At 40.9% G+C, this 23,486-nt stretch overlaps 1 protein-coding gene and 1 long non-coding RNA gene across 5 annotated transcripts in view; one reads left to right on the top strand and one right to left on the bottom strand.

The window, feature by feature from the left end:
• Nucleotides 1–23,486, top strand: part of RAD51B (RAD51 paralog B) — a 519,294-nt gene that overhangs the window by 218,859 nt on the left and 276,949 nt on the right. The gene's annotated exons all lie outside the window — the stretch shown is intronic.
• On the bottom strand, nucleotides 385–21,738 carry LOC118976925 (uncharacterized). The gene is made up of 3 exons (XR_005064381.1): nucleotides 21,420–21,738; nucleotides 20,733–20,836; nucleotides 385–1,325 (listed from the first exon to the last, which is right to left on the bottom strand). It is a non-coding gene; the product is annotated as an uncharacterized LOC118976925 (long non-coding RNA).

The following is a 23,486-nucleotide window of genomic DNA, read 5'->3' as shown; positions in this document are numbered from 1 at the left end:
CAGGCTTCTTGAGTGGGCAGTAGGCGCCCTCGGATCAGGTTCGCCAGACCCCCATTTTGGTGAGGACAGTCTCTGGAGTGGGATCTGCTGCTGCCCTGAGAATACACGTCTGGTTTGAAACGTTGAAATCCCTAAAGCAGCGACACAGTAACGTCTCCCCGCTGCTTCTGTTGCCTGCTAATTTGGGGGGCAGCAGATGCCTCCCTCGGAAACCCTTCCAGGGTGTTGGCATGCTGGGCTCATCATCTCACAAAGCCCTAAACCTTCCCTGCAGAAGAAAACTCACTCTCAGCAAGCTATTCCAGAATATGACAGCGAGAGGTCACGACAGGACTGGTTTATGTAAAGTTAAGGATGAGTCATGTCACCCCTAAAAGGATTGGCATCAATTTATTATACAAAACCAAACACTGAAAGAAGAAAGCCTTTAGTCTCATTAAGGAACCCAGACAAAAATCCCACTTAATCTATCTTACTTTTCCTTTTCCTCTAACTCAGCTGGTGTGCAGGTGTAGGGCAGCTTGGCAGAAGCTTTGAACATTTGGAAAAGGGAGTCATTACTGAAAGTCACTGACACACACTTCCCTTGGAATGCTGCTGATGTCATGGAAAGCTGGGACCTTAGCAATAACCCCTAACAACCAGAGCTACAGTAAACAGTAAATGTTACCTCCACCAAGGCATTGGTTTTTTGAAGAGTTTTAACAGGCCAGGGCTTGCCAGCCACAACTCATAAAAATGTTCTTATAATTTTACCCTAGTCTCTAAAAGCATTGGATGACCGCTGAGGTTTCTCTGCCGCTCCGGGCTGCAGAGCCAAATTCACGTCAGTTTCAAGGTTCACTAATCAGAATTTACAGCATTTCACTTCCAGTCCTTTTTCATACGCCCCCTGCCAGGCTCACGGGGTTAGGCCTGGTACTCTTAATACTTTTTCAAAGAAGGCTCTTGTCCTACTGAGTTGCCTCAATTTCTGGTGATTGGCTGAGTCTATGTGTTAGGTTTTGCCTAGTGTTTTATTAGCCCGGTGGTTCATCCAGTCTGGTTAATTTGCAGCCCTCAATCTATAGGTTTTATTTCAACCAATTTGAAACGGCTGGGCAAAGTGACATCCTAAAGTTCAGATTCCAAACTAGGTGTATAGCGCGAAGACAAGCAGCTTGTGTTGCCACATAGAGCTGTCAAGAATGGCGGTTGTCACAGCGTAAGAAAGCAAAAGAAGCCGCAGAAACCGAGAGAGTTTTTCCCCAGTGGTCGGCTGCCGATCAGGAGGAGTTGGTGGTGAATTACCTTGTGACCCAGACGCAGCACGGCTTCCTTTAGACCTGCTGGCACGGTGGGAAGAAGCAGTGTTTTAGCACCGCTTTTGCAAGGCATTGTCAAAATGATCACAGAATTTATCCTTCAAACTGGGACACTTCTGAGAGTGAAGGGGCTTCATTAATAATTACTCTGGACAACAGGAATAAACTGGGACTGTTGCAGGCAAAGGAGCATGTGGTCATGTTTGTCACTGGGCCAAGACCCACCCAGCTTGGTCCTTTTGAGGAGCTAGTCTTCTCAGTGACAGAGAGGGTGGACCCTTTAGTGCAGCCCGGGTTGTCCCAGTTACAAGAAAACAAGTCCCCTGTTAGAATGAGCAGGCTGAGTAGTGAAATGTTACAGCAAGATACCCCCTTTTTCAGTTAAAACCTGAAAGCAAGGTGGAATGCACACTCTTAATGTGCCAAGTTTGGAACATTGCTGTTGTTGCTATAGACCAGTGGTTCTTAAAATGTGGTCTGGGATCTCTGGGGGTTCCAGGGAATCCTTTCAAGGGGATCTGCAAGGTCAAACTATTTTTTTTGTAATATTAAGATATTATTTGCCTTTGTATTCTCATTTCCTGGACATAGGAAATACGATACTGTAACACCTTGAATGAAAAACCAGATACCTGGTTCTAACTGTCATCTATTAAGCCAGACATTAAAGGGGTGTATGACAATGTAAAACAATGCCACCCCTCTTCTTAAGATTTTTTATTTTAGACAATATCATTATTTTCATCAAAACACGTTATTTTTATTAAGACATTATAGTTTTATTAGTTTACTTTTACATGGATTAATGAATGCTTTAGCAGTGCATCAGTTTTCATTTGTACTGTGGTAAACACATGCCTTATAAGTAAAAGCTCTTTGAGTTCTCAGTAGTTTTAAGGGTATAAATGGGGCCCGAGACCAAAAGTTTTGAGAAGTGCTGCTCTGGATCTTTCTCTCTCCCCGAGGATCATACGGACAGAGGGAGGTGATGTGGCAAAGGAAATAGACTTCCAGGAAATCCAGGAAGCTCAGAGAGTCCCAAAGAAGTTGGACCCAAGAAGGAACACACCAAGGCACAGCACAATTATATTAGCCAAGATTAAAGTGAAGGAGAGAATCCTAGAAGCAGCAAGAGATAAGGGGACAGTCACCTACAAAGGAGTACCCATCAGACTGTCAGCGGATTTCTCAAAAGAGACCTTACAGGCAAGAAGGGGCTGGAAAGAAGTATTCCAAGTCATGAAATCCAAAGACCTACAGCCAAGATTGCTTTATCCAGCAAAGCTTTCATTTACAATGGAAGGACAGATAAAGTGCTTCTCAAATAAGGTCAAGTTCAAGGAGTTCATCATCACCAAGCCCTTATTATATGAAATGCTAAAGGGACTTATATAAGAAAAAGAAGATGAAAAATATGAACAGTGAAAGGACAGCAAACTCACAGTTATTAACAACCACACCTAAAACAAAAGCAAAGCAAGAGGACAGCTAGATCAGGAGCAGAAACATAGAAATGGAGATCACATGGAGGGTTAGCAACAGGGGAGTGGGAGGAGGAGTAGAGGAGAGAAGGTACAGAAAATAAGTAGCATAGACGGTAGGTAGAAAATAGACAGGGGGGAAGGCAAGAATAGTATGGGAAATATAGAATCTATAGAACTTGAAACACGTGGTTATGAACTAAGGGGGGGAGAATGGTGGGGGAGGGGGGGTGTGGGTAGAGGGGAATGAAGGACGGAATAGAACAACTGTAATGGCATAATCAATAAAATATATTTATTAAAAATAATTCCTTGGTGAGAGAGACCGGCTTTCTCCATTATATTCATTAGACTCGCTGCATCCGCTACGGCACCTAGTGAACGCCTTGCATACGGCTAGTGCTGCTCGTACATGTGGGGGGATGAGCTGCGGCAACAGCTCTGACCAGGTACAGTGTTCTCTCCTGCCTGGGCGTCACATGAACCGTAATGTTCGCTTTGTTTCAGGCCTTTGCTGGTTAATGTATTCTAGTGCTCTGTTAGAAATCTTCTCTTGAGCCCTGGCCGGTGTGGCTCAGGGGACTGAGTGCCAGCCTGTGATAAGAAAGGTCTCCGGTCCCCTGTCCTGGCACGTGCCTGGGTTGTGGGCATTTGCAGGCGAACAAGAGGCAACCAGTCGAGGTTTCTCTCCCTCTCTTTCTTCCTCCCTTCCCTTCTCTCTAAAAATGGATAAATAAAATCTTTTTAAAAAATCTTATTTTAATACAGTAATGTCATTTTTTTCTTCAAAAGTTTTTAGGAAATAGATCAAATTCTCCTACGAAACAAGTATGCTAGATAGAAGACATACATTAAGCCTAGCTAATTCTTATTTATCTATCACCTTGGCACCTTCTTAAGTTAGGCCTCCTGGGCCTTCCCAGGCCAGCCTAGTACCCCTCCGTGGCCTTCCAAAGCACCCTTAATCACCGGCGCACTGCTCTGGGTCATTCCATGCGCACTTTGGTTTCCCTCAGGTAAATTTAAGTGCCTTTGTGTCAGAAATAGTGTCTTTAATCTCCATACTGCAAGAATTGAGTAGTGTTTGGTAAAGGGTAAACAATTAAAAAATATCTGTTACATGAAAATGTACAGAAGGAAGGAAAAGTTAGCTGACTTCACTGGTGAGTGAAGTGTCTCCTTCTCCCCACCCCAATCAATAGAGGGCATTTCTTGTATCTTTAAAATGCCTTTGGAGTCATCTAGCATCTTGTTTCCATAGCCGGACAATTTTAGATCTTATTTATCAGCCTGCGGAACTGTTCTTTTTTTCAGACATAGATACCATCCAAACCCATTTGATATTTTTGGTTTTAACTATTGTGGCTTACTGAATCACAGCAGCTGAATTTGACACTAGTTCTATGTTGTTTTCTTCAAGAATTAACTCATCTTTTTGGGCTGTGTATGTTTCTTCCCCCACCCTCATCCCCAGGAAATTTGGATTTCAACAAGAGAGTTGTTTTTCTGAATAACGATGTTGTTGGGGAAGTGGGCATACACAGATTTCATCTTGTAGCGGAAGCCCAACATGATGCCCTCGGTCATGTCCAGTACATGGCTGCAGATCGTGCGAACCACAACCAGTTGTTTTATTTCTCCACCCTTTGTCCAGGGAGACTGAGCTCTACATTGCTGTGACTGAAGTCTGTCCTCAGGGCGCCTCTGGGGCCCTTCACAGTAATGTGGACATTTTCTGGAATGTCAAGTCTATCGGTTGAGAACAGTGTTGTCACAGTAGGTGCAGCAGAAAGAGGTGAAGTTATTTTTTTTGATGTTATGTAAATGGTTTCTATAGTATCAAAATTATTTTAGTAGAAGAAATCCTAATTGAGAAAAGAAGATAGATTGTTTCATTATGACCTCACATGTACACCGATAAACTCGAGTATCCACCTCCCCGTCCACACTCACATACTCCTTTCAGAGTCAGAGTCTTTTGAGTGTTTGAAGGTTATCTGTTTCTAAGAATGTAAACCTTTCTCAGTATCAGAAATTACTACCATTGGCAAAAAGGGAGAAATTTTTATGATGTAGGTTCAGTTTTGTCATAAATAGCATTTAATTCACTTTTTGTTGTTGTTTGTTATCTTATTTACGGTCCTGGGGGAGACAGACAGAGAAAGAAACATCAGTTTGTGGTTGCATTTACCTATGCATTCACTGGTTGCTTCTTGGATGTGTCCTGACCCAGCTTCAAAGGCACGACCTTGGCGTATTAGGATGATGCTCTAACCAACTGAACTACCTGGCCAGGGCCTTCTTATTTACTTTCAAGTGAAGGTATTCTTTTCTGATTTTTAAATTTGTTCCTTGAGCTAGAAACACTACTTTTTCTAAAAAAGAAAAAACACTTGCTAATTTAAATTTTAATTAAATTTAAAAGATGTCTCCAAGGCCTGAAATTAACCTGTTATTTTGTAAAACCAATGTGGCAGGATAAACTGAGGCCACAGCTTTTGGGGGGTAGCAGCATTACCCTCATGATTTAATAAGTAGTGGCAGTTATGTCAAAGTCTACATTTAGGTGGCTAGTTTTTAATGACATGCATTCTGCTTGGCTTCAGGTTGGGTCTTTTTCTCAGAATGTTACTGGTTTCCAAGTTTCTTTTTCTCAACACCTGGGATAATTGCTTAAAAATTATATGTGAGTTTTTTATCAGAAAGCAGAGAAAGAGAATGCATTACAGTTCCCACCAAGTCCTCATAAAAAGAGTTGGTGGTGGGAGCTCAGTATGCTGGCTGAGATGGGGTCTAATGGAACACTAATTTTTGTGGACAGGTCACTGGCTGGATGGGAATGAGACAGAGGGACACTCATCCTGACTTTGCTGCTCTCTAAACACCAGGTGATGTCAGCGGATCACTTTACCTCTCTCTACTACTCTTAGTTCCCCCACCTGTTCAAGGAGGCTGGACTAGAGGGTCTCCGAGGTCCCTTGCAGACCGTCTCATTCTGCAGTTTGTTTTGTGCTCTCATCAGGATCTCATGTTCTGGGAGGCCCTAGTGGACAAATACATGGTGGGAGGAAATGACACAGTCTTGAATAACCAAAATGGATTTTGTCCACACTTATGTGCTAATCCCCGAAGAAGAAAATGCAAATGAGCCGGGGGCTGAACATGAAAATGGTGACAGTAAGGAAAACATGAAGCAGACAGCTGAAGGCTGCATTTCCTGGCGCGCCTGCCATGAGAAAGGCTGGGCCTGCCAAGTCCCACAGGCAGTCAAGGCCAGAACTTGGGCTGACTCTTTATTCTGCGCTCCCCTCATACCCCACACACTAACCACACAGGAAAATCGTCTGTCTTCCTTCATATCTGTGCCTTTTGGCTACACTTCCATTCATGCCAAGTCCTTGCCTACTCCCCTTCCTTGCAGCTGTCACTGTGTTCTGCCTGTTGTTTTCAGGGGCTTTGAGGGGCAGCTGCAGCCTTCAGTGGGAGCACAGGGGTGGTGGCCTTGGCAGTGGGACGTTGGCAGGATGTGTGGACTCTGTCAGGACCAGCAGTCACTTTTACCTGGTTTACAGGCCGTTTGAACAGTGTTCTTTCTCTCCTTCCTTAGCAAACATCAGAACTGGTGGCTGTAATTCTTTCCCCTCCCTTCCTCTTTGGGGAGTTTCGCCCCCTCCACATTCCTCAGCCTTTTAGTCTGCGAACATCCTGTGGAAGATTCGGCTTGTCTTAGGTCCTTTTGCCAGCTACTCATCTTTTTCTTTCTTTTTCCACAGAAAGCACATTTGTCTATCTAGAGAGCTTAGGATGGATAACCAGAGCCACTGTGCTCTCTCACAAGCCTAAAAGTACGACCTCTCCTGACCTCTGACAGAATGAGTATCTCTAACCTTCAGGTCTCCCAAGGCCCAGAGAGCCCCTCGCTACTCGGTGTCTGGCCCTGGCCAGTTGTGGCGTCCTTTCTCCTCCAGCCTGCGGTGTTTCCCACGGAGCTTGTCTGCGTGCTTCTCATATTAGCTCTTAGTGATGGCAACTGAGCAAAGAGGCACTTAGTTCCCATCATTTTAGAAAATTGAAGAGGAATCAGGAAATCTGATGGAAGAATCTTGGCTGAATAAGGAGAAGCCATGTTTCATGAAGGATTTAAATCATTGTACTAGGCCCAGACCTTGCTGGCCTGGATACTGAAAGCAAAACAAAAGAAAAACTCCGCAGCCATTTTCTTTTCTGGTATGGGATTGTCTTTTTTTGGAGTAGAGCTTTTGTAGATACAAATTGTTCTTTTCTGCCACTCTTTCCTGAAACGCCGTCAGTTCGCTCCCACCACCCCGGCACTGCCAACCCGCATGTCTGTTTATACCAGGGCGACCCTTCCAGTCTTCAGAACCTTGTGGAAAAAGACAAGACTCGAAGTGTGTCTGTGTCTGGATGGGTCTGGTGGTGTCCCATGTCTGTATGTGTTTTGTCTTTTATTTCCAATAACGTATATGTTAATTGATGTTAAATTCAAACAGGTGAGTCTATTTGATAAATTCTTTTGCGATAGGATCTTGTTGAACTTTATATGTACTAGATAAAGTCTTTTAATTCAATACTGGGAGTATAATACTACAAACCCAGACTTGTATGACCACATTATTGCTACCGCCCAGTTAACCCTCTGTCTGCCCTCCTTTGTCTCTGTCCCGCATTTTTGCATTGTCTATAACTTGTAGAACCGTAGTGTGATAAGACATTGATGTGAGAAGGGCCCTTAGATGTTAGCTACTCAAGCTCTTCATTTTATAGATGAGCAAAAGAAAGCCTATGAAAGGAACGTGATCAGGCCAAGTCACACATCAGCCAGAGTCTAGGCTCATAAGAGTTTTTTCACTGTACTCCCCCAGGCTCCGTGGGTGAGGAATTTTCCAAAACATTAGACTAGTCGTAAAGACTTAAGTGGAGAGGGAGTGCATCCTACTGGAAGGGGCACAGGTTTGGGAGCCACACAGATTTGGGTTTGGATATCTTGCTCTGACACCTACTGGCAGGGTAAGTGGGGCAGGTACCTAAAGCTTCTGGGGACTCTGTCTTTGCCTCTGTAATATGGGAATAATAAGAATAATGCTTTAGGATTATTGTGAGTATTAAATGATATAATCTATATATAAAGCGCCTGTTAAATGTGTTCAATAAATTATTATCATAAAAATATGTTGATTATGGGAAAATGTTATAGCACATGTATAAATAACAATTTAAAATAGGTGTTTCATAATTGGCTATTCTGAACCTCTCTAATTCAGTAGAATTCTCCTAAATTCTGCATTAAAATATGAATGGAGTGAGTTGTCGGGAAATGAATTCCTGAAAGTTATTTATACTGTGACTGAGATTCAAGCATTTCCCTTTTCTTTATGATTTTCATCTGTACTTAGCTGTAGTGTATCTTGTCCAAAAATTTTTGTACAAGTTGAACTCATTCAAAGAAGACATCTGGAGTGTCTTTGGGTTTGGTCCCTGCTTTCCATTAAGCTAAACACTAGGATGTAAATCTAGAATGTAATCTGTAAGGAATGTCACATTCCTATTTTTTAGAGGTTTGAGATGTCTGGTGTTATTCTGAAACTCACTGAACTGTGCGATGAACAGCTTCAATGTGAAATTATACATACCCATGTGAAACACAAGTAGAAGTGATGTTCAACCTAAAGGGGCCCAAGATTGTTCTGTTAAAAGGAAGCAGAATGACATTGTTGAGTCCCATAGTACAGGAAGAAGGAATGAGTTAGAAACAAAAGCTAAGACTGAATTTAAAAGGCCAGAAGCAACAAAAGAAAGTTCGGAAGCTTCAGAAGAGGTGATTCCGGGGGAATTTGGGTTGAAGGCTTTTCAGATTGCGTAGATGTCGTTGGCTAACTGGAATGTACTTTAAGCTTGAAGTGGATATAAGGACCTTGAGACGCTAGACAGAAAGAGTTTTGCTTCTTTAATAAACAGAGGGCTCGGGAGAAAGAGTGTTGGCTTAGATTGTAGGCAGAAGTGCACGCAGAAGGCGGCACTGTGTGTTCTCCTTATGGAGCCCTTAATTGCCAAGGAACTTTCGAGCTCACAAATTATGTGGACCATAATTTGGGCCACAGGTGTGATTAGCAATGTAAAAGCTGTAAACACTCTCAGGGGTTTCTTAATGATTTTTTTCAGTAAGATAAAAGTGAAAGAGAGTACAACAGTGGTGGAGAGCAAAATGGACGTTCCTTGTGCCTGTTTGTACCTGTATCATATACTAAATTAAGAACTGTAGGCCAGAAGCTTCTTAGAATAAAAGTAGGCATCCTCTTGGAGGAATATTGGACAATCAAATATAGCCAGGAAGTAGAGGTGCTATTTTGCTATGTTTGGGGCCCATTCAGATGGGATCAAACCAGAGGAATTTGGCTAGGAACTGGGACTCATCGCTTAGAACCGCACTGAAATAGTTGTGGTAGCAAAGCAATTTCTCCAGGAGTCTTATTCTACTTGAGGCGCAACAGCCAGAGATTCCTGGTCCTTGAGGGGAGAGTGCCAAAGTTGATAAGTTTTAGGATAAACTAGGTGATACTGGAACTATGTGTTCCCATAATTCTCCTACAGAAGACATGCTCTGGGTAAACGTGGCCTGGAATGCACTGTTTAAAATGAGCTCTTCCCTAATCCTATGTCCTCCCATTGAGACTGAGTATGTTGCAGTTTATTAAATGAGAAGATTATAACAGAATCTGAATTTAAGAACTTGTATTTGGCTTCTGTATCTGTTTGAAATTTTGACATATTAACCTTGCCATTTTTTCAAAAGCTCCCTGCCAGGAGCTCTACGTGACTTACAATGTGCCTTCCTGTTTGATCATCTCTGAGCCTTTTTATACTCCAGCAATGTAAACCGCACCTGCCACTGCACCTCATCATCAGCTGTGTTACTTACCCTGGGTAACCTGACGTCTACCCGGTAGCATCGATTTTGTCTCCCTTAAGTGCCCAGTCCACTGGATTACATAGAGTGATTTAATGAAGAAGTAGTTCTTCATATTTTAAACAACTATATGGACAGAGACATAAGTGTATTTATGTGAGTCTAATTCTGGGCTCTCTATTCTGTTCCTTATCTAGTCCCCTGATCTTTCACTGATACCGCACTGTGTCGAATATTGTAGTGTTACAGTAAGTCTTGAAGTTGGGTAGTTTCAGTCCTCCAACTTTGTTTTTCTTTTTAATATTGTGCTGACTATTATGGGTTTTTTTTCCTTTTTTTCCTTTCCATATGAACTTTAAATCATTTTGTGCATATCTGTAAAGTAACTTGTTAGGATGGTTGGAATTGCACTGAAGCTATAGATAAATTTGGGAAGAACCAACATCTTGACAATATTGAGTCTTTCCTGTTCATGAACATGGACTATCTCTCCATGTATCTAGATTTTCTTTGACTTCTTTAACCAGAGTTTGGAATTTTCCTCAAATAGATCTTGTACATATTTTGTTAGGTGAATACCTCAGTATTTCTCTCTTTTCTGTGGTGCTGCTATAAATGGAGTTATATTTTTAATTTGAAATTTCAGTTGATTGTAATATGTGAGGAAGGAATTGACTTTTGTAAATTAAACTTGTATCCTGTGTTCTTTGGGATTTTTTTTTACTCCTCTTTACCTCCTTTGCTGTCTTATTAGCTGTAACTCCTTGTTTACTTATTTTTGTGGTTGCTTTAGAATTTGAAGTGCACATCTTTAACTTACCACAGTCTGTCTTTAAGTGATACTGTGCCACCTCACATGAGGGGTAAGCCTTAGAGCAGTCTTACAGTAGTTGTCATATGTGTAACTTACATGTTGCACATAAATTATAAATCCTACAGTACAGTATGTTAAGCAGCCAATTATCTTCAAAGTCCATTTAAATAATAAGGAAGGTATGTTACATACTTACCCGGTAGTTAGCATATTCGGTGCTCTTCATTCTTTTGTTTAGTTCCAGAGGTTATTTCCCTTCTACTTGAAGGACTTTATCATTTCTCAGAGTGTAGGTCAGCTGGTGAGGAATTATTTCAGTTTTTGTACTTTTGAAGAGGTCTTTATTGTACCTTCGTGTTTGAAAGATAGTTTTGCTGGGAATAAAATTCTAGGTTAACAGTGTTTTTCTTTAAGTTTATGAAGCTGTTGCTTCACTGTGTTTCCGCTTCATTGTTCCCACTTGGAAGCTGCACTCATCTTTGTTTCTCTGTACGTCATGTATTTTTCCTTATGTTTCTTTTAAGCTTTTCTTTTCTCATTGTGTTAAAGAAATTTAATTATGAAGGACCTTTGTGTAATTTTTCCCATGTTCTTAATGCTTGTAGTTTGTTGAGCTTTATTTTTTGAGATTTTTTTAATATATGGATTTATAGTTTTCATTAAATTTGAAGAACTCTTGGTCATTATATTTTAAAATATTTCTCTTTATCTCCTCTTCTCTTTCTGTTACACATATATTAAGCCATCTGAAGTTGTTCCATACCTAACTGATGCTTTTTTCATTTTTCCCTCTGTTTTTCATTTTGGATAGTTTCTTCTGTTATGTCTTCAAGTTCTCCAATGTGTCATTAATACCATTCAGTGTATTTGTAATTTCATACATTTTAGTTTTTGTTTCTAGAAGTTTGATTTGGATCTTTTTAGTATCTCTACTTAACCTTTTTTGACATAGGAATTATAGTAACTATTTTATGTCCCTCTGTTGATTCTTACATCTGTGTTCGTGCAGAACCCATTTCAGTAGTTGGTTTTTCTCCTTATTGTGGCTCTAACTTTCCTGATTCTTGGTGTGTCTGGTTATCTTCGTTGGATACCAGCCACTGTGATTTTGCCTTTGTGGGTGCAGTCTATTTTGTATTCCTGTGAATCTTGAGCTTTGTTTTGGGGTGCCATTAAATTACAGGGAAACGGCTTGACTTTTTGGATCATGCTTTTAAGATTTGTTGTGGCAGGACCAGAGCCGTTTAGTTTGAAGATAATTATTCTCCGCTTTCAAGGTAAGACCTTTCTGAGTACTCCTCCCAGGGCTCCATGAATGTGTGAAGTTTTCCAGTCTGGTTGGCAGGAATAGGCAATATTCCTGGTCCCGTGTGGGTGCCAGGCACTCTTCTCTGTACTCCCCTTACCTCTCCTTTCCCCAGGCTCAAGCAGTTTGCTCACTGCATGCACTAATCAGTGCTGAATCTTTGAGGGAGACTCTCCACAGATCCCTCTCGTGAGTTATAGCTGCCTTCTGCCCAGGTGTTAAGCTGCGTCGCCTCAAACCAGGAAGTTTGCTGCACTCTGCCGGGGTTCCCGCCCCTCACTCACAGCTTTCCAGTAAGCTGGGGCAGTGATCACGCTCTCCTCGTTTGTTTCTTGTGTGTAAAGGGATCGCTGTCATTCATTGCCCCACTGCCAGTGTCTTGGAAAAAGAAAGGTTGTGTCATGTTTTCACTTAACAAATTTGGGGGTGAGGGGTTGTGATAGGTAGTAGGGTAAATGAGGATCCTCTTACTCCATCTCGGTCAGAAGCGAAAGAACTTCGTTTAAGTTTTCAGGGGTGGTCATGGAAATGACCAAGAGCAAAAGAGGAGTCTCCAACTGAAATAGCCATGGTGTTTCATCATAAATTGAGAGTTTAGAAAGAGAATTAATCTCAGAATTACCATTAGCTATTCTTCCTCTCACTGCTATCCTTCACAAACACTTGCATAACAAAATTTCTTGTATGAATTGTTGATCACATCAATAGGTAGATTATTGAATTTTGGGGAAACAGATACATAAGCTTCTAGATTTGTAAGTTTCATAGAACACAATGTAAAAAGGGAACTGAGTTGGTGTTATTTTAATTTTACTGTATTAGTAAATAGCTGCGAGATTTTTGTTGTGCTTATTTATTTCTGCTTCATTGGGAAGCCAAGTGATTTTTGGCAAGAAAAGAAGCGGGAAAAGGTGCCAAGAAAACTAGAGAAATGGCCCTGGTTGGTGTGGAGCACCGTCCTGTAACCAAGAGGCTGCAGGTTTGATTGCTGGTCAGGGTGCGTACCTAGGTTGCGGGTTTCTTCCAGTCTGGGCGTATCCGATCCCTGGTCCAGGCTTGTACAGGAGGCAACCAATTGATGCTTCTTTCTTGCAGCGATGTTTCTCTCTCTTCCCACCTCTCTCTCCCGCCTCTCTAAACAAAGCAATGAAAAATGTCCTTGGGTGAGGATTAAGAAAAATACTAGAGAAATGTAGGTTATTTCCTTCCTGTTCTTACAGCCCCTGTCATGTCAGCCAAGTCAAATGCCTGCAAAATCCAACTAGAATGGGATAAGGGAGACACTGCAACTGCTTTATCCTTTTATAGAGAGTTTGAAAAGCAGAAGAATTCATGGGTAAACAACAGTGATGAGAAGAGCGTTGTGAATTTAGGGTGCAGTTTGTTAGTGCAAGTTTCATATGGACTAGACCCACAGAGGAGAAAGAGACCCTTCTAAGTTGGACTAGTAGCCCCCAAGATTGGGAGTTCGTCTGCTGAGTTTTAATGTGGCTAATTAGCACTGAGTTTCTTCAGTAGGGGCTAGAGAAGTAAGGACTAGACACCTTGTAAGACTTTTTTTGCTTTTCTGTCTCGTGTTTCTTAAAAGAGGGACTTGGACTGTTAAACTGGAATGGGACAATTAAACAGACTTGAGAATGAAGCCCTGACGTTGGCCGCTTGCCTGCTCTGTGGAGGCAGCTCTTTTTCCTGGGGGAGAAGGCTTTTTTCTTGTTGTTGTTATTTATTTGTTTGTTTCCAGACAATTTCCTGCATAAGTTTTGTGTGTGTGTGTGAGCCAAGTGTTTGAGGTTGAGGATGTTGATAGAGTTCTTGGAGAATGCAAGGAGTTCATCTCCACAGAGAAAGGCTTTTGTGTTTCAAGTTTTAAAAATTTGGAATATTTTCCTGTTGCATTGTTATTCCTAGTCTTGTTATAGCTGTTTGAGGGGAGAGACTGGTCTCCCCTTTTCTCCCATTTACTTAGTTATTGGGTGGATTCCTCTATTAAATTGACAAAGTTCTTTAGAAAAACTATTTTTTGGCACTTAATGAAACTCCCAACAGTGTATTTTGCTCTGCGTGGGTCTTAATTTGGCATACAGAATGACATTTATTTGTGAAGTGTTTGGAAAAATGTAAAATATGTTTGAGTTATGATGATTTTCATTTACTTACAAATTTCCTTTAATTAATGATGCACCCAAGGTCATTCTTGGTGATTTAGGAACAAATGTTGATAACTTCTTTTTTTTCTGGTAAGATTTTGAACTCTTTTACATATAGGTATAAACTCTTAACTTATAACTGAGTCCTCAGTCTGGTCCCAAGCTTCTCTGATCTCAAGAAGGTCTTGTAGTTTATAAAAGAATCCCTTTTGGTAGAGGAGTAAGGTGGATTGGGAAGGTGGGGATCAAGGAGGAGGAATTAGGTATGCAAATATTCACCTAGTGTCTGTTATGTGCCAGGTGCTGGGACAGACAGTTATAAGTTATCACTTTATAACCTGCCATTTGTGAATCTCAGACAATGGCCTGACTCATTAAGTGGGATTTGGAGCGAAACTAGAAAACCTTCTTAATTTTCAACCTATTCTTATAAAAGAATGCTATTAGAGTGTCATTTTATAGGAACACTTCTTTTTCTCTGCTTCAGATTAAACTTTTACTGTGGGCTAATCAAGAAAGCGATTAGCTTTGTAAGCATATTATATGAAAGGGGGGACACTGCATAGACGGAATAGATGAAAGATAATGGAGTTCTGTAGGTAGTCTAAGAATTCGGGAATTAAAAATAATCTTAGAAATCACTCAGACCATGTATTTCATCAGACAGATGAGGAAACTAACGTCCTCAAGGACACTAGCCTCCCCAACAGAGCTAGCTAGTGTAGAGAACCTAGGGTGCCCGGCTGCCACTTCACTGTCCTTTTACCGTACGGTCCACACCTGGGTGCTCGTCGGCGTCAGAACTCGTCAAACCTGGAGCTCATCTCATTTTGATAAGAAAAAAATGTTTCAGCCCTTGGTGCTTGCTGGGGACTCGTCGCACTTGCTGGACCTTGTATGAGTCACACTGCCCCGCAGGAGAGAATGCTTTGTCACTCATTGCTTGCTCAGGACTTACTGATTTTGGCACTTGTCACAAGTTCCAAAACGAACTAACGACAAGTACTGAGGTACCACTGTTTTAATTCTGTTTTCTGCCTCATTTTAAAAATTTATTTATTTTTAATTTTTATTTAACTCTTGTTCAAGTACAGTTTTCTTTCTTGTATTCCCAGCCCTGGCCCCCCACCCCAGTGCTCCCCACCTCCCTCCCATCTCCACCCCCCACCTTAGTTATTGTCTATGTGTCCTTTATACTTGTTCATGTGAGTCCTTCCCCTTTGCCCCTGTAGTTCTCTCCTACCTCATTTTAGAAATAGCAATCCATCTGAACTCTGCATCCTGAATAAAAACAATAATGACAGCAACAAGGAACTATTATGTTAAAAACATTATTTTTTTTCTAGTTTTATTTGATTTGTCACAAAATCTTAGGGAGCCAGGTGTTGTCTAGGTCATGGCCTCTAAAATTATTTTCAAAGTTGGACAGAAATAATTGAAGAAGACTCCTCGTCTTTTTTTTCATATTTTTTTCACTGTTCAAGTACCGTTGTCTCCATTCCCCCACCCATGACTCCCCACCACCCCAGCTGTCCCCACTTCCCCACCTTGATCCTACCTCCCTCTGGTTTTGCCCATGTGTCCTTAATCCATGTTCCTGAAAACTCTCCCCCTCTTCTTATATAAAAACTTAAACTGTTCATTTGACTGTTCGGGTAGTTGTGGTCTCTGCTGTGATAGTCCTCAAGGACATTGCCCAGGCTGCAGTGGGCTGTTCTTGAGGCCATGAAAAGAGAAGGAGCCTTGCTCCTTCTCTTGCTGTGATATATCCCATGAATAATGAACAACAGGCAGCATTTAGGGAAGCCTAGCTCATGGCAGACTGTCATCACTATACACTTCCCTCAGCTTTCTTCCCCTGTCTCCCCCTGTCTCCCCCTGTCTCCCCCTGTCTCCCATCCCATTCCAGCCTGCCCTGACTAAATGCAATGGACGGGAACCATGATATTAATTGGAAGGAAATGTTTTAAATGCATGAAGTTGTAATGACTTGGTAAGTGCTATAAAAATACTCTGTAACTGAGTTGGAAGTTGCATCATCCGCGCCTGTGGCACTATGGACTGGGCCCAAGTGGTATAATTCTCCAGTGTAATACTGAAGTCATTTTTCATCTGCCAAGTAAATATTTTAGATTTCAAACCTATGAAATGGCAAGCTATGATTGTTCAGTGCCAGTGAACCACAGGTGCATTTAATTTTCCTCCTTTACTTTTTACTGTCTTCTTTAGGTAGGCTGAGTCAACTAACCAAGGACTGTGTTCTTGTATGAATCCACAAGGTGGACTTCACAGTCAGTCAATATATTTGAATACCTACATATTATATAACACTACTCTTTCAAATATACAAACTCCTTAATAGAGTCTAAGTCCATTTCATTTAGATAAAACAATCATTTTCATCCATGTAGGTTATAATAATGATAGAAATGGCCTATCTTAATGCTAGAACATGGGGATCAAAAAAAGTGGATTCATTTTTGCACTGACTGTTGATTTTTCATTTGATCTGGCTTGAATAATTATTTTTTCTTTTCAGCGTCTTCTAAAGGTGAATAATACTTTCATTTGCCACACAGAGGTGCTGGGAGAATGAAAGATAAATTCTCCTGAAGTACTTAGAGCTGCTTCAAAGAAAGACTTCCTTAAACAAAGTTGATTCCATGTTCTACCTTGTTTTTTCTTAAGTTCAAAAACCACAGTAAATGTTAGAAAGAGCTCAGAAGGTTTGGTTATTTTTCATAACTTCATTTGTAGGTAAGGTGGTGAGTGTAATTGCCTGCATTTTGCAAACAAAGAAACTAAATCCCCAAAAGATTTGTTCATTTTGAGGCTTAAAATGAATAGCCTTTTATGGAAATTGGGGGAAATTAGTGGGAGTATAGATTGGCCACGAGCTGATAATTATTATAGCTGATAATGGGTGTGTGAGGATCATTCGACTATCCTGTATACCTTGTCTGTGTTTGAAATTTGGCATAATACAAAGTAAAAAAATAATATCAGTTAAAAATAGCCCCTGTTTTTATTTTCAAACTTCTTTTTAAAAACTACTGGAGTCCCTTTATCTCTGAGGCATGGAGAAATTTTTTATTTCTTAGAGTTCAGCAAAAAAATTGAAAAAGATTTTATGCATGGCCCTGAGCAGAGACACTTTGGTGTTTCATATTTGGTTTTTATATTTCCAGTGCTTTCCACACCACTTGCTGCTTTTAGCAGTTTTTATGTAACATTTTGTATTTTAAGAGATTACTTTTTGTTTTTAAACTACCATTCCAAATGCTTGTCACCTTCTCTTTGTCATTATTGATTTTAGATTTTCATTTTCCTATTTCTGGAAATTGTTGGGAATTATGAGCAGTCACTTATTAACCTGATTACTTTATGCTTCAATGGACTTGTCAGTGGGTGGCTGTGTGAATTATTTTAGCTTTTAGAGACAGATGAGTCATGCTACTCTCTACCCACTACAGAAAGCTGCTGACCTCCCCATTGTAAGGTCTTGTAACTGAGTGGCATTTGGAACGTGTGAGAGCACTCATATTAAACAACCAAAAAGTCACCCTCAACCTGGTTTGTTTTCACTGGTACACTCGAATGGTTCAAACTTGTCATTTCTTAAGCTCCTAGATAACACAAATGCTGCACTTAAAATAAAACATATTCAATATTCATTTGTTTTTAGGTATCAAAAGAAATCAAATTTAGTATGTAATTAGTGAACTTCAGAGTTAAGAAAGATCTTAATAATCATCTGGGATAGCTCAGTTTATATATGAAAAAACTACAGATTAGAGGCCAAGTGAGTTGCTCAGTTATATACCTTAGAACTTCAACTCGAACTTGAGTTCCATAGCTTTCTATTCAGAATTCTTCACTAGGTTGTCTTTCAAGTGCAGCTAAGTCCTTGGTGTTGTTTATGGACACTAGATAAGTCTGCTTCTTACATTTTAGAAGTTTTGCTTTATTTCGCAGTGCCAGGTGAGCCATGTTGGAGCCCAAGGCAAAATGAAAGATTAGTGATACTGACTTTCATTATTTAAAATTTTGATATTTTCTTCATCATGGATTTTTGAATGTTAAAAATATTGCACTCAAATATCACTTATCTCGGTAACTGAGTTTTGGGCAGCCTCTCAAATTTTACACTGGAGGCAGGCGCTTTACTTGATTCACCCTGGTCCCAGCCCTGGTATTTTGATATAATCCACTAACTTTATAAATCCCTCTTTCAGCCTTCTGGCAATAAAATAAAATCATAAGCTATGGAACCTTTCAACTCAAAGCAAACCCTTACTGCCGGCCACCTAAAAACAATGGTAACAAAATAAACCAGCGTTTTTGCATGTGCTAGTCATTGACTTGGTTGTAGGGACCAAAGTACAGAAAAGCTCGGTTCCATGAGTTTAACCTCTGGCAGAGTGTCTACCAGTTTGTTGAAAAGAGCTTAAATCTAAGTCATTGGGTCCAGCTATTTGGCCCTTCACAATATGGTTGCCTGTATTGTGTTTTGAACTCTTACATAATTATGTTTGTTTTCATTTCTATACATTGAAAATCAAGGGAAGGAAGTTCTTTATAGGCCTACTATGTTCACTATTTTATTTGGTCCTCTCAACAATTGTTTGAGACAGGTAATTTACAGGATAGGATTCTTTGGGTTCCAGGTGATAAACCCCAACTCACACAGACTTAAGTTAAGATGGAACTCTGTAGCCGATGTGGCTGAAAAGTCTGAGGGGCAAATCTGACTTCAGGTGTTACGTACACATCATTTCATCACGTCTTGGTCTCTCTGCATCTCCTGAATGTGTTTTCCATTGGGTTGGCTTTTCCCACCCAGAACCTCCAGGCTTATTATATTCTTTTTAGCTTAGCAACTTCAGTGGAAAGGGAATAAATCTCATTGCTCTAGCAACAGCCTTTGAATTGAGTCCAGTTGGCCCAGGATGGGTTACATGCCCATCCCCAAACCATTTCCTTATTAAGGCCTGAGGGATGTAATTATTGCATTGGCTAAGTCTGGTTCCCATATTCAGCCCTGGAGCAGGGGCTAGACCGAGAGTGGAAGAACCCAAAGGAGGAAAGGACTTCTTAGCCACTTCCCCCCAAAAGGGATGCTGGATGCCAAAGCCAAATGTCCACTAGGATGTTGTTATTCTCATTTCATTAATGAGGAAGTCAAGGCTTAATTAAATTAATTTTCACAAGGTTCCACAGCTAATGAGTAATCGAGTCCTAATTTTGACACAAATCTGCTTAACTCAAAACCTCATCCTCTTTTCTCCACACCTTGTTGTACTTCTTAGCGTATGTGCTCCTCCTCTTCAGTGACAGTGTGATGGTGGCTGTTCCTTGAGAGCAGCAGTTCTCAGCTGGGGGGGGTGGGGAGCGGGGATGCTGCCTTCAGAGGAAGTTTGCGGATGTCTAGAGAGGTTTTTTTGGTTGTCAGAGCAGTGCGGGGGGTTGGAGGGGTGCTACTGAGTAGAAACCAGGGACGTTGTTAAACACCAGACAGTGTACAAGACAGCCCTCTCAACACAGAATTACCCAGCCTGGGAAATCAGCGGTGCCAGGTTAGGAAACCNTCTCCACACCTTGTTGTACTTCTTAGCGTACGTGCTCCTCCTCTTCAGTGACAGTGTGATGGTGGCTGTTCCTTGAGAGCAGCAGTTCTCAGCTGGGGGGGGTGGGGAGCGGGGATGCTACCTTCAGAGGAAGTTTGCGGATGTCTAGAGAGGTTTTTTTGGTTGTCAGAGCAGTGCGGGGGGTTGGAGGGGTGCTACGGAGTAGAAACCAGGGACGTTGTTAAACACCAGACAGTGTACAAGACAGCCCTCTCAACACAGAATTACCCAGCCTGGGAAGTCAGCGGTGCCAGGTTAGGAAACCCTGCTTTGTGGGGCCGATTTCCAGCCTGTTACTGTTAACATGAATTTTGAAAGAAAGATGTAATACAGAGCAAGATTGAAAGAATTCAAATATCTAGGTACAATTAAGTAACCTCTCAATTCAGGGAAACTTCTATTTTCGTAGCAGCCAATGTTAGGGTACTGAGTGCTTTTGTTTAATGGGTAAATGGAAAAAGCATCTATGTTCCTTTTTAAAAAATATTGTTTCATACAACTTCCCCGGTATAATTTTTTTCATTCCAAAGTCATATAAATTATTCTCAAAATGTAAATGTAGTGATATTGTAAGTCAAATACTGAATATTTTTAAAACAAATATATTTGCCTGACCTGTGTGGCTTAGTTGGCAGGAGCATTGTCCCATATAACAAAATGTTGTGGGTTCAATCCCTGGTCAAGGCACATACCTAGGTTGTGGGTTTGGTCCCTGGTTGGGGTGTTTGCGGGAGGCAATTAATTGATGTTTCCCTCACATCGATGTTTCTCTCTCTCCCTTACTTTTTCTCTCTGGTATCAATAAATATAGAATTAAAAATATTTTAAAATCCAAATATATGTTTATCTCAGAAGCCTTTTAAACATTTCAAGTAGAAGATTCTATACCAGGGGAAATAATTGTTTTTAAAACTCTCGGCCAAAGCATTTTTACAAAATTCTGATGATAATAGATTTAATGCACTAGAAAATATACAACCATTTTCTTTCTCTAAGCGAGCGCTTTGGGAACAAGTAATGAATGCAGAAAAATGCATTTCATGTACTATAGCTATTTGAGTGGGATTTGACACTTCAGAGGAATCAACCTTCTTGCTTAATGACATGAAAGTAGTTTGAACTGCCTACCTCCTTCAGGCTGCAGGGGGTTTCTGAGTCGTGCAAATCTCAGTAATCCTAGGAAAGTGGTGCTTCTGTGTAGTCAAACCACAGATGGTGTTCTAGCAGAATGCCTGAGTGATTCGAGGGCTACTGCAGATGGCATTCACATAAGAAATCTCCCACAATTCAGCAAATCAAATTTACTGTGGGAGTGGGAAGATTGGGGACTGAACATTTTCTCATTTTGCCGACTTACACAAATAATTTCTCAGTATTATGTTCCAGAGACCTCACTGAGCCTGTGCGTGCGTGAAATTACAAATCCATTCCTCTTTCTGGTTCTTGCTAGCCTCATCGGACCCAACCCAGATCAACAACATTTTCTCTGATTTCAACTAAAGAGTTCCTACTTGCTATCCCACGTGGCTGACCCTCCTCCCATCTCTTAATCATGTGAGGTTCCTGTGAGTCGTGCCTGTCACCTCCACAAGCTTGGCTTCTCTTCTTCACTTGACCATGGTACCTAATCCAGAAAATTCTCATTGCTTTTTGTGTTTCTTCTCTTGTTCTTTGGCCTTTCTTCTCTCCCTGTGCTGTATTTCTGCCTTGCCTGTCCCTCCTGCAGTTTCCCAAGCCTTATTCACTGGCTGCATATCCTTAGACTTCCTCATTCTCTCTTGTCCTCATCTACTCAGGTGTCTGATGCCTACTCACCTAGTGCATTACTGTAAGGTGTTGTGTACAGGTGAGCCATCTATTCAGTGTGCAGTTTCCTTGGAAATGAGCCAGCTGCTGATCTTCAAACCACCCAAGGTCTTAGTCACTGGAATGCAACTTCCTTCGTCCCTTCAGGAGGGGCAATGAATGATACTTGTCTACAAAAAGATGTTGGAAAAATACCTTGCTAACTGGTACTGGGTAAATGTTATAATTTATGATTAACACAGTTCTATTTTCCTTGAGAACTGTTCTTGGAGGTTTGGAATTTCTTATCTTTCTATTTATAAGCGTTTTCCTGGGGCTGTCAGTTCAGGAGTTTACTTTTCTCTTTGTGATATAGGTTGGTTTCCCCAGTTTTATAGAGCAGAGAGATGAGAGGCCGCTTTCCTAATAAACAAGTCATCTGACTTGTTTAGAATTTCACAGCAAGCTAATTGCAGAGCCCTTGAGTTTCCTGTCTTACTCCCATGACATAAACAAAACATGATTTATTTTGCATTGCTTATTTATATGAGTGCCTTAGAGCATTTACTTTCCTTTAATAAAACCATGAAAACTATTACCTGGTAAATAAATTGTTAGGATAGAAAAGAAATGAACTAGGCACCAGTGTATCTGGATTTGGTTACCGCCATTTCAGCTGGCTTGTAATGGGAGATGTTGGTTTCTAGGCGCTCCTTTTTTGTGTTGTTTTTCTTTCTTTTTTCTTTATCTTTTTTTCCTGTTTTATCTTGGTTTGTTTGTGGTTTTTTTCGTTTTTTTCTTTTGTGTTTCTTTTTATCTCCATTGGAATTGAGAAAACTATACTCATTTTATTGTACTTTGGTGATGTTGCTGGAAGCCTTTTGTGGGCGAGGGGGGTGCAGAATAGAGTGAAATGTTGTTATTGATTAACTTTAAATGACCCTGTTTGTTTGCAAAGCTCCCTGTGTTTGCTGGGGCGGGCGAACCCATTGGTGAGTTTTGTGGAGTGTGGTGGGAAACAACCATGTCTTGATCATTTCTTTCAGATTTCTAGAACCATTTTTCTGTTGAGTCAAAGTGGGAAAACGGTTTGCAAAACTGCTTTTGGTGCTGCCATGAGCGTGCTCAGGAGGAAAGAGCGCATTCCGATGGTATGTTAGGGGGGTATTAACTGTTCAGGAAAAATAACCCCTACCAAAGTTAATGACTCCCACTAGCATTTTCAGTAACATGTACCAGATGTGGATAGTTAATTATTCTCAGATCTGATAAGTACCTGCCAGCCAAGGCTAATTTTATTTTCAGTAAACAGTGGCCAAAGGCCCTAGCTGTTCATTTGATAGGATAGGGCCTGTTTGCACTTATCTATTAATAAAAGCACAACGCTCCTTTAGTTTTCCTTTCCCAGGGCCAGATAAAACATTTCAGACACTCAATGTATTTGTCTTAGTAAATCAGACAAAGTAAACAAATCTGGTAGATTAACTTGGTAAACAGAGAGTAGTTAAGTGTTACCTTTCGAGTTTAGCTCAATGCCATATAAATAGCATTAACCGCATGGTATTTTCAATTACCTTTATGGAGCAAGACAGAATTTTTTCTTTTTTCTTCCTTTCAACCACTAGGGACATAGTGTGTTTAAGTACTTTCAGATGTCCTTCTGAAGCAGGATTTGAAAATCACTTTAAAATGAAATTTACTCTTTTGTCCCATTAGTAACACGTCGGGAACTTTGCACCAGTTAGTATATAAACCTGGAAACCTCTGTGGTTCATCTCAGAAGGAGAGTAAGACTGCGCAGTGGCATGCAAGCTTTGGCAAACAGAGAGTGTGACCATCCATAGCAGCACTGTACAACCTTTTGGCATCTCTGGGCCACACTGGAAGAAGAAGAGTTGTCTTGGGCCACGCATTAAATACGCAAAGACTAATGAAAACTGATGAGAAAAAATAGGTTTTAAGTAAATTTACGATTTTGTGTTGGGCCACATTCACAGCCGTCCTGGGCTGCATGCAGCTCATGGGCCGTGGTTGGACACTGAGGCTATTGATTTGGATGGAGCGGTAAGAAAGAGCTTGGCTCTCATGGGGGAGAGA

This window comes from Sturnira hondurensis, unplaced genomic scaffold, assembly GCF_014824575.4.
Source record: "Sturnira hondurensis isolate 20B ecotype Veracruz unplaced genomic scaffold, ASM1482457v3 Scaffold0021143, whole genome shotgun sequence".
NCBI lineage: Eukaryota > Metazoa > Chordata > Mammalia > Chiroptera > Phyllostomidae > Sturnira > Sturnira hondurensis.
Note: the sequence above shows the minus strand (reverse complement) of the source record. Positions and strands in the feature narration are given on the sequence as shown.